This window comes from Gavialis gangeticus, unplaced genomic scaffold, assembly GCF_001723915.1.
Source record: "Gavialis gangeticus isolate Ggan-Ray unplaced genomic scaffold, GavGan_comp1, whole genome shotgun sequence".
In the NCBI taxonomy this organism is placed as follows: domain Eukaryota; kingdom Metazoa; phylum Chordata; order Crocodylia; family Gavialidae; genus Gavialis; species Gavialis gangeticus.
In genome coordinates this window covers 6,352,886-6,363,813 of record NW_017729003.1, presented here as the reverse complement: position 1 = coordinate 6,363,813, position 10,928 = coordinate 6,352,886, and positions in this window count along the sequence as shown.

The window sequence follows — 10,928 nt, the reverse complement described above, 5'->3', positions numbered from 1 at the left end:
ATGGATTTGGGGGTAATTTTAAAAATGGATTTGGGATGCTGATGCACCAGTCAAGCTGGCCCAAAGGGTAGTGTCACCAGGTACCAAGTGGCCGGGCCCCAGAAGCTCCTGATAGTGAGTAGCCCTGAGCTGCTTGCCAGGGCAGCTTTTTTAATGGATGGGGCCAGGACAGGGTAGTTTTTTATACTGCTGGGGGCAGCACAGGTGCTGGCCCTGGGCTCTAGCTCCCCCTGGCTGCAGATCCAGGAGGAGTCAGGCAGAGTTTTTTTGCCCCAAGTGGCACAGTTTGCTCCACAACAAAGTGCATGTCCGAGCACCTGCGCTGAGGCAAAAGGCCCCAGCTCAAATTTGCACCGCTTCTCTATTTGAACTGCTGCAAGAGCATGAGCTTGCATGTGTGGACACACCCTCAGTTTTCATACACTTTTTTGACTATGTTAAAATGCAGCAATTATTTTGTTGCAAAGAACTCAAGTAGACTACAACCGGTCAGAATGTTTTGAAGACTATGGATTCAGGGCTGAAATTTCTGAGGTTTTTCCTGTGAATCATGTTTGTACATGTAACATTGAGTTGCATACTGTAGTACACGTAAAAGGATCTCAATGCACCCTGGTTTAGAATTGCTGGTATATTTGAAAATTGCTTATATTCAGGCTGTTTACTTAGCTTTGCTTCTAAAAGAATCTGCTTCCACCCTTGCAGTTAGAGCAAGGGTATCAACTATCCAGCCTGTGGAGTCCTATCATCCAGTCCTCAGTGCTGCCTGTGGGTCTTAGAATGACCTTGGGCACTACACAGTGCCTGCTTCAGCTCACATCCTGGAGCTGTTGAACAGCCACTGTGTGTAGCTCACATGGCATCTGCAGAAGTGGTTACAGGGCTCTGGGACTGTGCTGTGTGGCCCCAGAGTGGCTGCCACAGAGCTGTGTTGCACTGAGGGACCACTGCTACTTAGAGATGTAAGCACTCATGGTGCCCAATCCAGATCTGGGCTGCAGGGCCAGTCTGTGGGTGCACTCTGGCCTGCAGACCTGCTCTGAAGAATTTATCTGGTCCATGAGTGTGACACCCCTCAGTTAGATGAATAACATCAATGACAAAAATGGAGACAGAACAGAAATGACTCCCCTCTGAGCAGGAAATGGAAGAAATGATTCTTTTGAAAAGCTAGGTGTGATTTGCAAACTGGAATGTATGCTGCTTCCTTCTGCTACAGTTTCTTGCAGCTTTTTTTTCTAGGCATTTTCAGAACTTTCTCCAACTTCATGGGCAATTTAGGAGGGCAGAATATAAGCTCCTGTGTGTAAACTTGGTCAGGATTTGAGAATTATTAAATGTTCCTATTCTTGCAGGAAAATGTCTTGATATTAATCATCACCAATGGTCAGGCCTTCCCTTAAGTTTTTTTGCAAAAAGCATAGAGTGCAAGGTACATTTTGGTGATTCATTCTTGGATGATTCAGCAATAGAAAAGACCAGTATCTAAACTGTCAATACCATTCTCAAAGGACATGCATATCCCACTAAGTATGGGCAAGCCAAATGATGCATAGTTTGTGAAAACTGAAAGCATAACAACACAATTAATGGCTGTAAAGTGCTGTCAGATTTTTCAATCTCCTTAACATCTCAGTTTGGATTTTAGATGTCATCATACAATTTATGGGAATCTTAAGAAAACTTTTGTCAACAAATAAGATAAATGCTTTCTTGCTATTAAAACTAAGTATTGGCTTTAGAATGGATGAGAATAGCAAGGTTTTCAGTAAAATTAAATCTCCTCTTAAAAATAAAGGTCCTTTCTGCCAGATAATATGGCATAAAATATATCTAGAATGCCAAAAAATGTGTTGACCAAGGAACAGGTATTAAAATGCTATTGCAACTAAAATACCTGTGTTTTAGCAGATTGCGAAAATATTTTCCCCTTTAATTTCATTTCTTGTCATTTTCAGAAAGTTGCTGATTTCCAGGGCTCAGTGAAATTTTCTAGGTGGTTTACTCCAAAGGATTATGCCATTCAGTTGAAGAAGTGGGTATGGCTCTTGAAGAGGCCAGTTAGACAATTCCAACACTCATCATTAACGGATATCAAAAGAGTACATATTTGGACAAAGATGTCTGGGATGAGGAGAAAATCTGATGGAATTAGGCCTGCTGAGCCCCTGTTCACATCCAGAAAAGTTAAACCCTCTAGAGTTTCTCCAGAGAGGTTTTCCACAGGTTTCAGGAAAAGATGGTAGCAGTCCTTTCCTCTTAGCTCCTCCCAAACCAAACCTAGGATTGAGCTTCTGTATTCAGTTGAAATTGTGGATAGTTTTCTTCTTTATGGGTAGTTACCTACATTATTTTTGACTTTCAGTTGCTTTTGAATCTAAAGAAAAATTTTGAATTTAAAGACTCATGTCAGTAAACATCTTATAAATTAGAGGGGTGAAAAGGAATATCAGCATAGATAATAATATAAACTTCCTATTAGAGCAACCAAATCATGTTTTCTGCTTGATTATGGACCTGAGGAGAGGTCTGTATTACACTACCTTTCATAGATCTTAGGAAAATCTTAGTGGTCCATTACTATATTTGGCACTAGACCTGATTGAGAGATGTAGAAAATGGGCAGTTCCACTTAAGATTCCAAGTTTCTAATGTAGGGTGACTGTTTCTCATTTTTTGCCCAGGAAAAGTAGAAAGCAGGCAAGTTGCTTTCAATGAGGACGAGAAAAACAAATTACTTTGCTAATTGAAAATCTATAATTCCTTGATGCTATCAATTCTCCATTGTTGTTTGCTAAAAAGTGCTACAGGTAGGAGTGATATTACTTTTGACCTGTGACCTTAGACTTTCAAAGATTCAGTAAGGCTTTGAATAAGCACCCAAAAGTTCATAGATTTAAGGAAAATATGATCCAAATTTTCAAGTTCATTTAATCAGGGAAACTCTGGGTATCAAATTTCTTTGTACATTTTACACTACACTTTCCTTATATGTAGAGCAAAACCTTTTCTTTTTAGTTGTAGTTTAGGTTTTATTTATATATTTTTGTTTGGAACCCAGAAAGGTAGTTCCTTTCAACACTTTAAAAAAAGAACCCTTAAATTATGTTAAAAATTTTGCTTTGAGTGAAGTTTATCCTTTCTAGATTGGTTAATCTTTTATAACTTTTATTAAAGTAGTGTATAACTCAAAAAGATGTCTAGAAAAATCATATTTCTCTTTAGAATCTTTATTTTTAATAGTCTTTCCTGTACCTCAAGAGATTTTTATATTTTGTTTTCATTATACTGTCAAAATAAAATTGAGTTTTTATTAGGGTTATGTGATAAAAGCTTCCTGCTGTTTTTTAAGAAATAGAAGCTCTCTTCCCTCAAGCATGATTATTAGAGATGCTATTGTGAATCTAATGCTTTTGAAAAAGGATTGAGTTTTCTCTTTTTGTTTTTATGTTGTTATTCAACCTTGGACTGAAAAGCTGAATCACCAATCAAGACCAAGTAACATATTTTTCAGGTACTCTGATGCAAATGGATTCTTTGTAGATATTCTTGGTGACTTTATCATCTTCTGGTATATGGTGACTATGTTGCTCTATCCATGTCAACCTAAGAGAACTTTCAGGCCTTATTTTTTACTACTCTGAAGTCAATTGGAATTATTCTATTGGCATTATTTCCATTTGAAGACTGTGATATATGTTTTTAGAAGTTAACCAGAAAATGTGTAGCTGCTGGAGAAGTTGACCTACCTATTCAATAATTAAATAAAACTATTGCCAAGGAACATATTTCCTGAAGGAGAACAATTGTGAAAGTAGTCTGAGATTGTGGCAATTGAATACATTGGGATTGAGTATAGCAGCATCCTAGATAGAGGATAGAGAATTGACCACAATATCTTTAAATGTTTAGAAATGTCTTTTAATTTATTTTTTCATAACCAAAGTAGAAAAATATGGTTTAATTATAAAGAATTGATATAATGAATTAAATATTCAATTATTTTCACTCCTACCACTGTCCAACCCAAAAAATATAAGATATTTTTTTCTTAAAAAAAAGAAACCTTTCAAGATGAACCAGATCCTTATATGTTTTCTATGTTATTATTTTGTCTCTCCATTTCAAGTTGTTGGCTACTTTGAAAGCAGCAAGAGGTGAGAAGCAGGAGAACCTACAACTTTTTAGCCCAGTTTTGCCCTTTTCAGGTTTGCAACTGTTATAACTTGTTCTGCTTGCAATTTGACTACCTTTTGTTTTCTTCTCAGTCTGTAAAATAGCATACATGCAATTGGCAAGAATGTGCACAGTTCTGGCAATGAGCTTGTAGCTAGTGTCTACTGTTGAGGAACATTAGGGGGAGCTCTCTCACTACCTTTTGGTTTGATCATATCAATACTCTGGTAGATTATGTGTTCCCCATGCTTTATTGGTAACAGAAAAGGAAATGTTAAAAAATCCCTCACCAAATTGACAGGGTAACTTTTAGTGCCATCATTGTTATGTTGGGGAACCTACATTTAATGTCAGATCCATTCATAAGAATTAATTTTATATATGCATTAAAAATTGACATATGAGTTACAAAGAACCTAACTTCAAACTAAAAAAAAAAAAAGCGCTATATTATCAGGAAAGATCACTACCAGAACTTTGAGGAAGGTGGACCTGATTAAATATCTTTTGGCAGTCAAAGTTCTCAAGTTATTTAAAGACTGAAGGTCCAGCCATTTCTTTATACTAGCACAAATCTTGAGCAACCTGGAACGGTGCACAGTAATTATAAATGCTCAACAGTTTAGACTAATGATTGTATCTACTGAAATTCTGTTTCACAAACTGAAGATAAAATTTAATGCCTGTCAATGAATTTAGTGTTTGCCCTTGAGACTTTGTGAAATGACCTAATAAAAAGCTGTATGGGGCAAAATGGCTTTCATAAGTTATGATCTCTGCTTCTTGTTCCCAACTGCTTCCACATTCCCAAAATGGAATGTCATCAACAAAAAGATGTTATCAACCTCCTTTTAATTTTGAATAATATGTAAGCATATTTTAAGAGAATAATTTATGAACAGGCCAGATGCTTTAAGGTGCACACATGATGAAAACACAGCTATAAAAGTGGAGCCTCAGTATTCATTCAAAGTATTATGTGGCAAATTCAGTAAGTTTTAGCTTGGATTTGTTTATTTGAAGTACAAAGGGTGTAAAATATCATTCAACAAATTCCTATACAAAATCTAGTATATTTGTTTAATCAAGATTTTTAAATTATACATAAGCAGGGTTATATAAAAACAAGCCATTTTTCATATAAAAGTGTTTTCTGTAAAAAGGTTTGTGGAACACACAACATTATTTAACAAATCTAACCTTTCTTTTCCTACCATATTATGTTAAGCATAAAGTGGGATCTACCTGCTTTTGAGGTCTAGATCTTTCCAATGCCTTCAGTAGTTAGTTGATTAGTTCACAAGATAGTAAATATTACGGGTTCATTTACTTCAGAACAAAGAAAAAAAGTGTGGGGGGAGTGGAGAAAAAAAGGAAAAGTAATCTGCTAAATCTCCCTCCCTTTTTTTTAAAATATCAGATATCATAACATAAAGAAATATTTCATGAAGGAGGGAAAAATGCACTTAAGGAAAAGGCCAATGAGAAAATATTTTCTATTGAAGGCTTCAGGTGAACTGGTCTAGAGTGGACTGTATCACAGATGGAGGAATATCCAGTGGAATTCTCCTTCTAGTCATCAGGAAATCCAATTTAGCTTAACAAATGTCGGGCTACACACTTCAAAACTAGACTCAGGCATGTTCTAGCTACATCTGTTACTTGTACGAATATGGCAAAAGAAAATTGTACATAAAATCTGTTAGTATGCCAATAATTCTGACTAATCTATTTTTCTCTCTCTCAGGAAGTAGACTGGTACTATTAGTCCAAGAACGTTGCCAAACCCTTATGCAAAATAAGATTAAGAAAATTTAGAATAAGCTTTCCTCTGTGTTTTCATCTCTTATTGAGTCTTTCTCTCTCTCACTGCTGCCACCTGGACTCCCCACATTGTCTCACTTCCCAGAGAGAAACACTATCTCAAAATTCCTCCAGGAATTCCAATTTTTTTGATTTTTGATTTTTTTGAAATATTAGGTCATCTTTCATCTGTACTTTGTGTTAAGTTGACCAAATGCCACCACCAAAATAATGAATTACAATTATAGAGTACTCTTTAAAGTATCTGACATGAAGCACATAAAAGCAACCGGGTGGTAGTATTGACACCATGAGAGGACCACGCTAGGGAGCATCACAGTGAATCAGCTTGCTTTTCCATATCCACTTGGTGTGTGGTACACCCAGAAAGGATGTCAAATAACCCCCTTAGTGTTTTGTGATATATGAACTACTGTATGGGACATTTTTATGGGTGCGCATTTGCCACCGTACTGGGGTGCCTACATGTGATCATGAACATTATTGCCAATCATTTAGAAATAATGAGCAATTTCTTAAATCTGTTTGAACAATTTTCAGATAAGATAAGTAAAACCAAACCGAGTGCACACAGTTTTACAGTCAGTATTGTGACCAATTATTTTATTCAGAAAAGGAATGTTTTTTGGGGGGGTTATTACTTTTTTTTATAAATCTATAGTATTTGCAAAAGAGTCTTGTCAATAATTTTTTATTTACACTAACACTATTCAAGCTGTCATCACATTTACATACCACTTGGCACATGATCACGTACTTAAATTCATTTTCAACTCAATTCTTTCCCATACGCGGAATAATTGTTGATTCCAGTCTTAACAGCAAGACTGCAGATGTACACTCATTGCATCCATAGACAGGTCATCCCTTGCATACCAAAATCAGTATTGTTTACAGGCTTGCTTTCTGTTGTCATTCTATATACTCTAATGAAGATGAAAATTACTTGAAAAAATACAGTAATGGGGAAGAAGCAGGAATGAGCAGCTGGAACTTTTCTTTTTGTTTTGGCAATTACAAGACAAAATTCATTTACTTGTCAAACTACATTTTTGGGTTAAAAATAATAGTATTACATTTGCTTTATGTTATGCTTTGCAACACAAAGGGCAGATTTTCAAAACATCCCATAACTTGTATGATCCTCTATTTTTGCATGCAAAATATATTTGTATATTTACTACATAAGGGCTGGTTATATGCAAAGTTACTTGATTTGCCAGTTTAGATGCTAATTCAGATATACATAATGTTACAAACAAAATTATTGCATATGGAATTTCATAGATTTCATAGACATTTTAAAGGCCATCTGAATGTTAAATAGATTTGTTTATGCTGTGGCTTAAAGCGTTGTCCCAACTGCTAACTTACAATCCAGGAAAACTGAGCAGGGCTTCCTTTAGCATGCCTCATTGTTGAGAAGCATGGGACATTCCTTCCTCTCTAGAAATAGAACCAGCTACTTCAAAACTACTTCTCAGTTTTTCTGGTTTCTGGGAAGAGAGAGAACCAGGGATCATGCATACCCTGGTACTCTTACAAAACTGATAGAGATCACATAAAAATGCCAAGACCAATTCTAGAGTGGTGCTAGGATCAGTACTGAAAGGTTTCTGTTGGGTGACACTAATGAAGAGCAATACTTTCTAAAAAAAATAAATGATGATCCCATCAGAAAAATGTTGTTCAGTAATGTGATCCCTATAACATAGAAGTTATACTCCCCCTTAGTTTCTTTAATCTCACAACTATATAGTTTGTTAATAGAGGGAAGCTTTTACGAAGGTGTGCAGGGTGGAATCAATATAGCTATGGAAGAGCAAGCTGTACTTTATTCAGCTTCATACATCATTAAAACTGTTGGCAGTTAAGTTCTGATTCAAGCAGCTTTATTGAGGTAATGATGTGGGGGTTGGGGTGATATTTTTACTTGCTTTCCAGAGACTCCGTTGAATTTGAATGCCATTACTTAGAATGGTCTTCTTTTGACTTACGTGTTAGACAAATCAGATATGGAAATTATTAATAATATTTTTAAGAGGAGGTTGGATGACCACCTTACTGGGGTCGTTTGACCCCAGTGCTCTTCCTGCCATGGCAGGGGGTCAGACTAGATGATCTGCTCAGGTCCCTTCCGACCCTAGAAACTATGAAACTATGAAACTATGAATAAAGCTTAGATGCAAAAGGGATACTAATGCTTTACTTTGGAATCACCTCCTTGACCCTAACTACACCATGTTAACTTTTCCAGTGTGACTGTCTGGAAAGAAGGCATCAAATTCTTGGAATTTTCTCCATCTTTCTATGGATTGTTCAAAGTTTAGATAAACATAATTGGTTACTGGTAGGAACATTTATTTATTTATTGGTAATGGCCCTTAAATTTAGTCTGTAACTCATTCAACTGGCAAATTGGTTAGAGATTGTGTATTTGTCTGATTTTAGTGAAATGAGTTATTTTAACAAAGGAATGTCCAGAAGGGCTGCACCTCATGAAAGTACTACCTCATGAGGTAAGTAACTTCCTCAATAGAATATGCTAATTTAAGTGGAATACACAAATTAGGGCAGATATTTTGTTTATCTTTCCAACTCCTGGTGTGAGTAATGAGCTGGTCACAATGTTAAATGTTTCAGTCATATAACTTGCATTGCACTACCCTGAATATTTATGAGAAATTAGAATTCTGCGTCTGTGACCCAGGCAGAGGTAATGTTGTAAGTGTTTCCAAGGTCTTTTAACAAAAACATCTCTTTGTCATAGAACAGAGAATGAAATTTCTCTTCAGTAAACCTATCACTGAGGGCAGATCTGAAAGTTATTCCAATTGCATCATGGCTTTTCTTGCACCATCAAGACATTGATCCATGTGCATGGCTACCTACAAACGTATAGGGCAGGCTGCCAGAAAGGAAAAGTGGCATAAGAGCTTATGCAGCTAAGGGAGTACTCTCTGGTCAGTGTTAGATCCTAACTCCATGCGGTGCCGGATGACTAGGGAGACGATGATCCAGTTGCGCATGGATACTGTTACTCATTAGTGAGAGCAAGCAGGGAGCAAATGCTGCTCGCACACATTGCTCACAACAGCTTTATTTACAATGGAGACAGCTTCAGGCAAAGGTCCCAAAAAAACAGCAAACCGGGGACCTGCACTGAACAATAGTTTTTTCCCACATTTATAAACTTTGATTTATGCTCATTACCATTTATTTCACCCTCACTCCTCACATGTTCCACCCATTTCTCCTCCCATCTCAAGCTCCTCCTCTGTTTACTGTTTGCTTCATTAGCATGGAATTACCTATGCATTTTACTCATTTACATGCCTTTTTGCGATGAGTGTGTGTCTAAGACTTGACTCCTGCTCTTCGGTCACTGGGCGGACTTTGACCAAAACCTGAAAGATTCTGAAGGCTTCTTCAGCAATCACCATTCACCTTTTTGCATATGTTCATCTCAGATTCTGTTACCAATTACATGTTGTTTTTCACATTCCAGTCTGTTTTTCTGTCTCATGTTGTTCCATCTTCCATATTCCTAAGGCTTTACCTCATTCACAGCACACAAACTCACACAGACTCATTTGAAAATGGTTGACACAGTTACGATGGTTACTTAGCATAAGCAAATGGCTGGTTTAGATGTCATTCTGCCTTGTGGTCAGCAGCTCTGCTAGGCCACAGGTCATGTCTTTATTCAGCTGCAAATCCAGTGCTCCCCAAGATACAGGTATTGTCACCCTAACAGTGAGGAGCACCACTGAAAGATGCCTCCACTAAGGAGTTATCTCCCAGGTCCCCAAAGGTCCCCCGGGCAGGACAGCAGCAACCACATGGGGAGGGGCAGGGGGAGGAAATCCCATCCCCCCACTGGAGTTCAGATGTAATATTAGATAGGATTTGTGAGGTATGTCTCATTTTGGTTTTCTTTAAAACAGAATAGGGAGTCACCCTTACAGGATAAATCCTTATATGGCATGTTCTGCTGAAAACATGGATATTGCTTTGTAGAATTCAACCCATTATTTGCTCTGTATCAATAGCTGTACAAGGCAAAAACAATGCTTAAAACAGAAAATAATAAAAATAACAAAAGGCTCACTTGTGGAAGGAAATTTAAAAGAAGATCAAATTCACTAGAAAGGAATAGTAAATAGGTACTGAAATGAAAATTATTAAGGATCCCAATGTTTTTGAAAGGGTAATTTACAATTTTTCCATTCAGTTAATTCTAACAAATTACATTCATATTTGTTGAAGAACCATGGCATTAATTGTACATGTGGCAAATCAGGGTCCCTCATTTCTAGGTAAAGATCATGTTATACACTTTTATTGAACTTTACAGTGTGTGTAACACTTTCCCATACCAAGCACATCAGTGGTGTACATTATTATTTATAATTATGGGTAGGGTGAAGGTATTATTTTAGTAACACTTTCAATGAAAAAAAGGGTCTTGCAACAATATTTCCTTAAACAGTTTTTGAGACAATTGTATCAAAAGAAGAGGTAATAAATTAATTTACAACTAGAGCACAGTAGTTATTGAAGTATATGTTATTTCAAATATACTCAGTATTAGACAAAACAGTGATTAAAAAGTTATTTTACTGCATTTTTTCTAAGCCAATAGTCTTGCATTTATTAAACTTAATAAAAGTATATTAAGGTAATCTTCAAGTGAATCTTATAATTCTCTAAAATACTGCTTTATTCAGCCTCAGAAAAAGTATAAATTAAAATCTGATTCAAATTAACTTATCTTGGGTTCTTAAATTTCAGATTATCTTCTTGAACTAATAAAAATATCTACAATCACAAATTCATAGGAATAATTTAAAACATTGAGAGCAAGTGTATACATATATACTGTAGTGTGTGTGTGTGTGTGTGTGTGTGTGTGTGTGTGTGTGTGA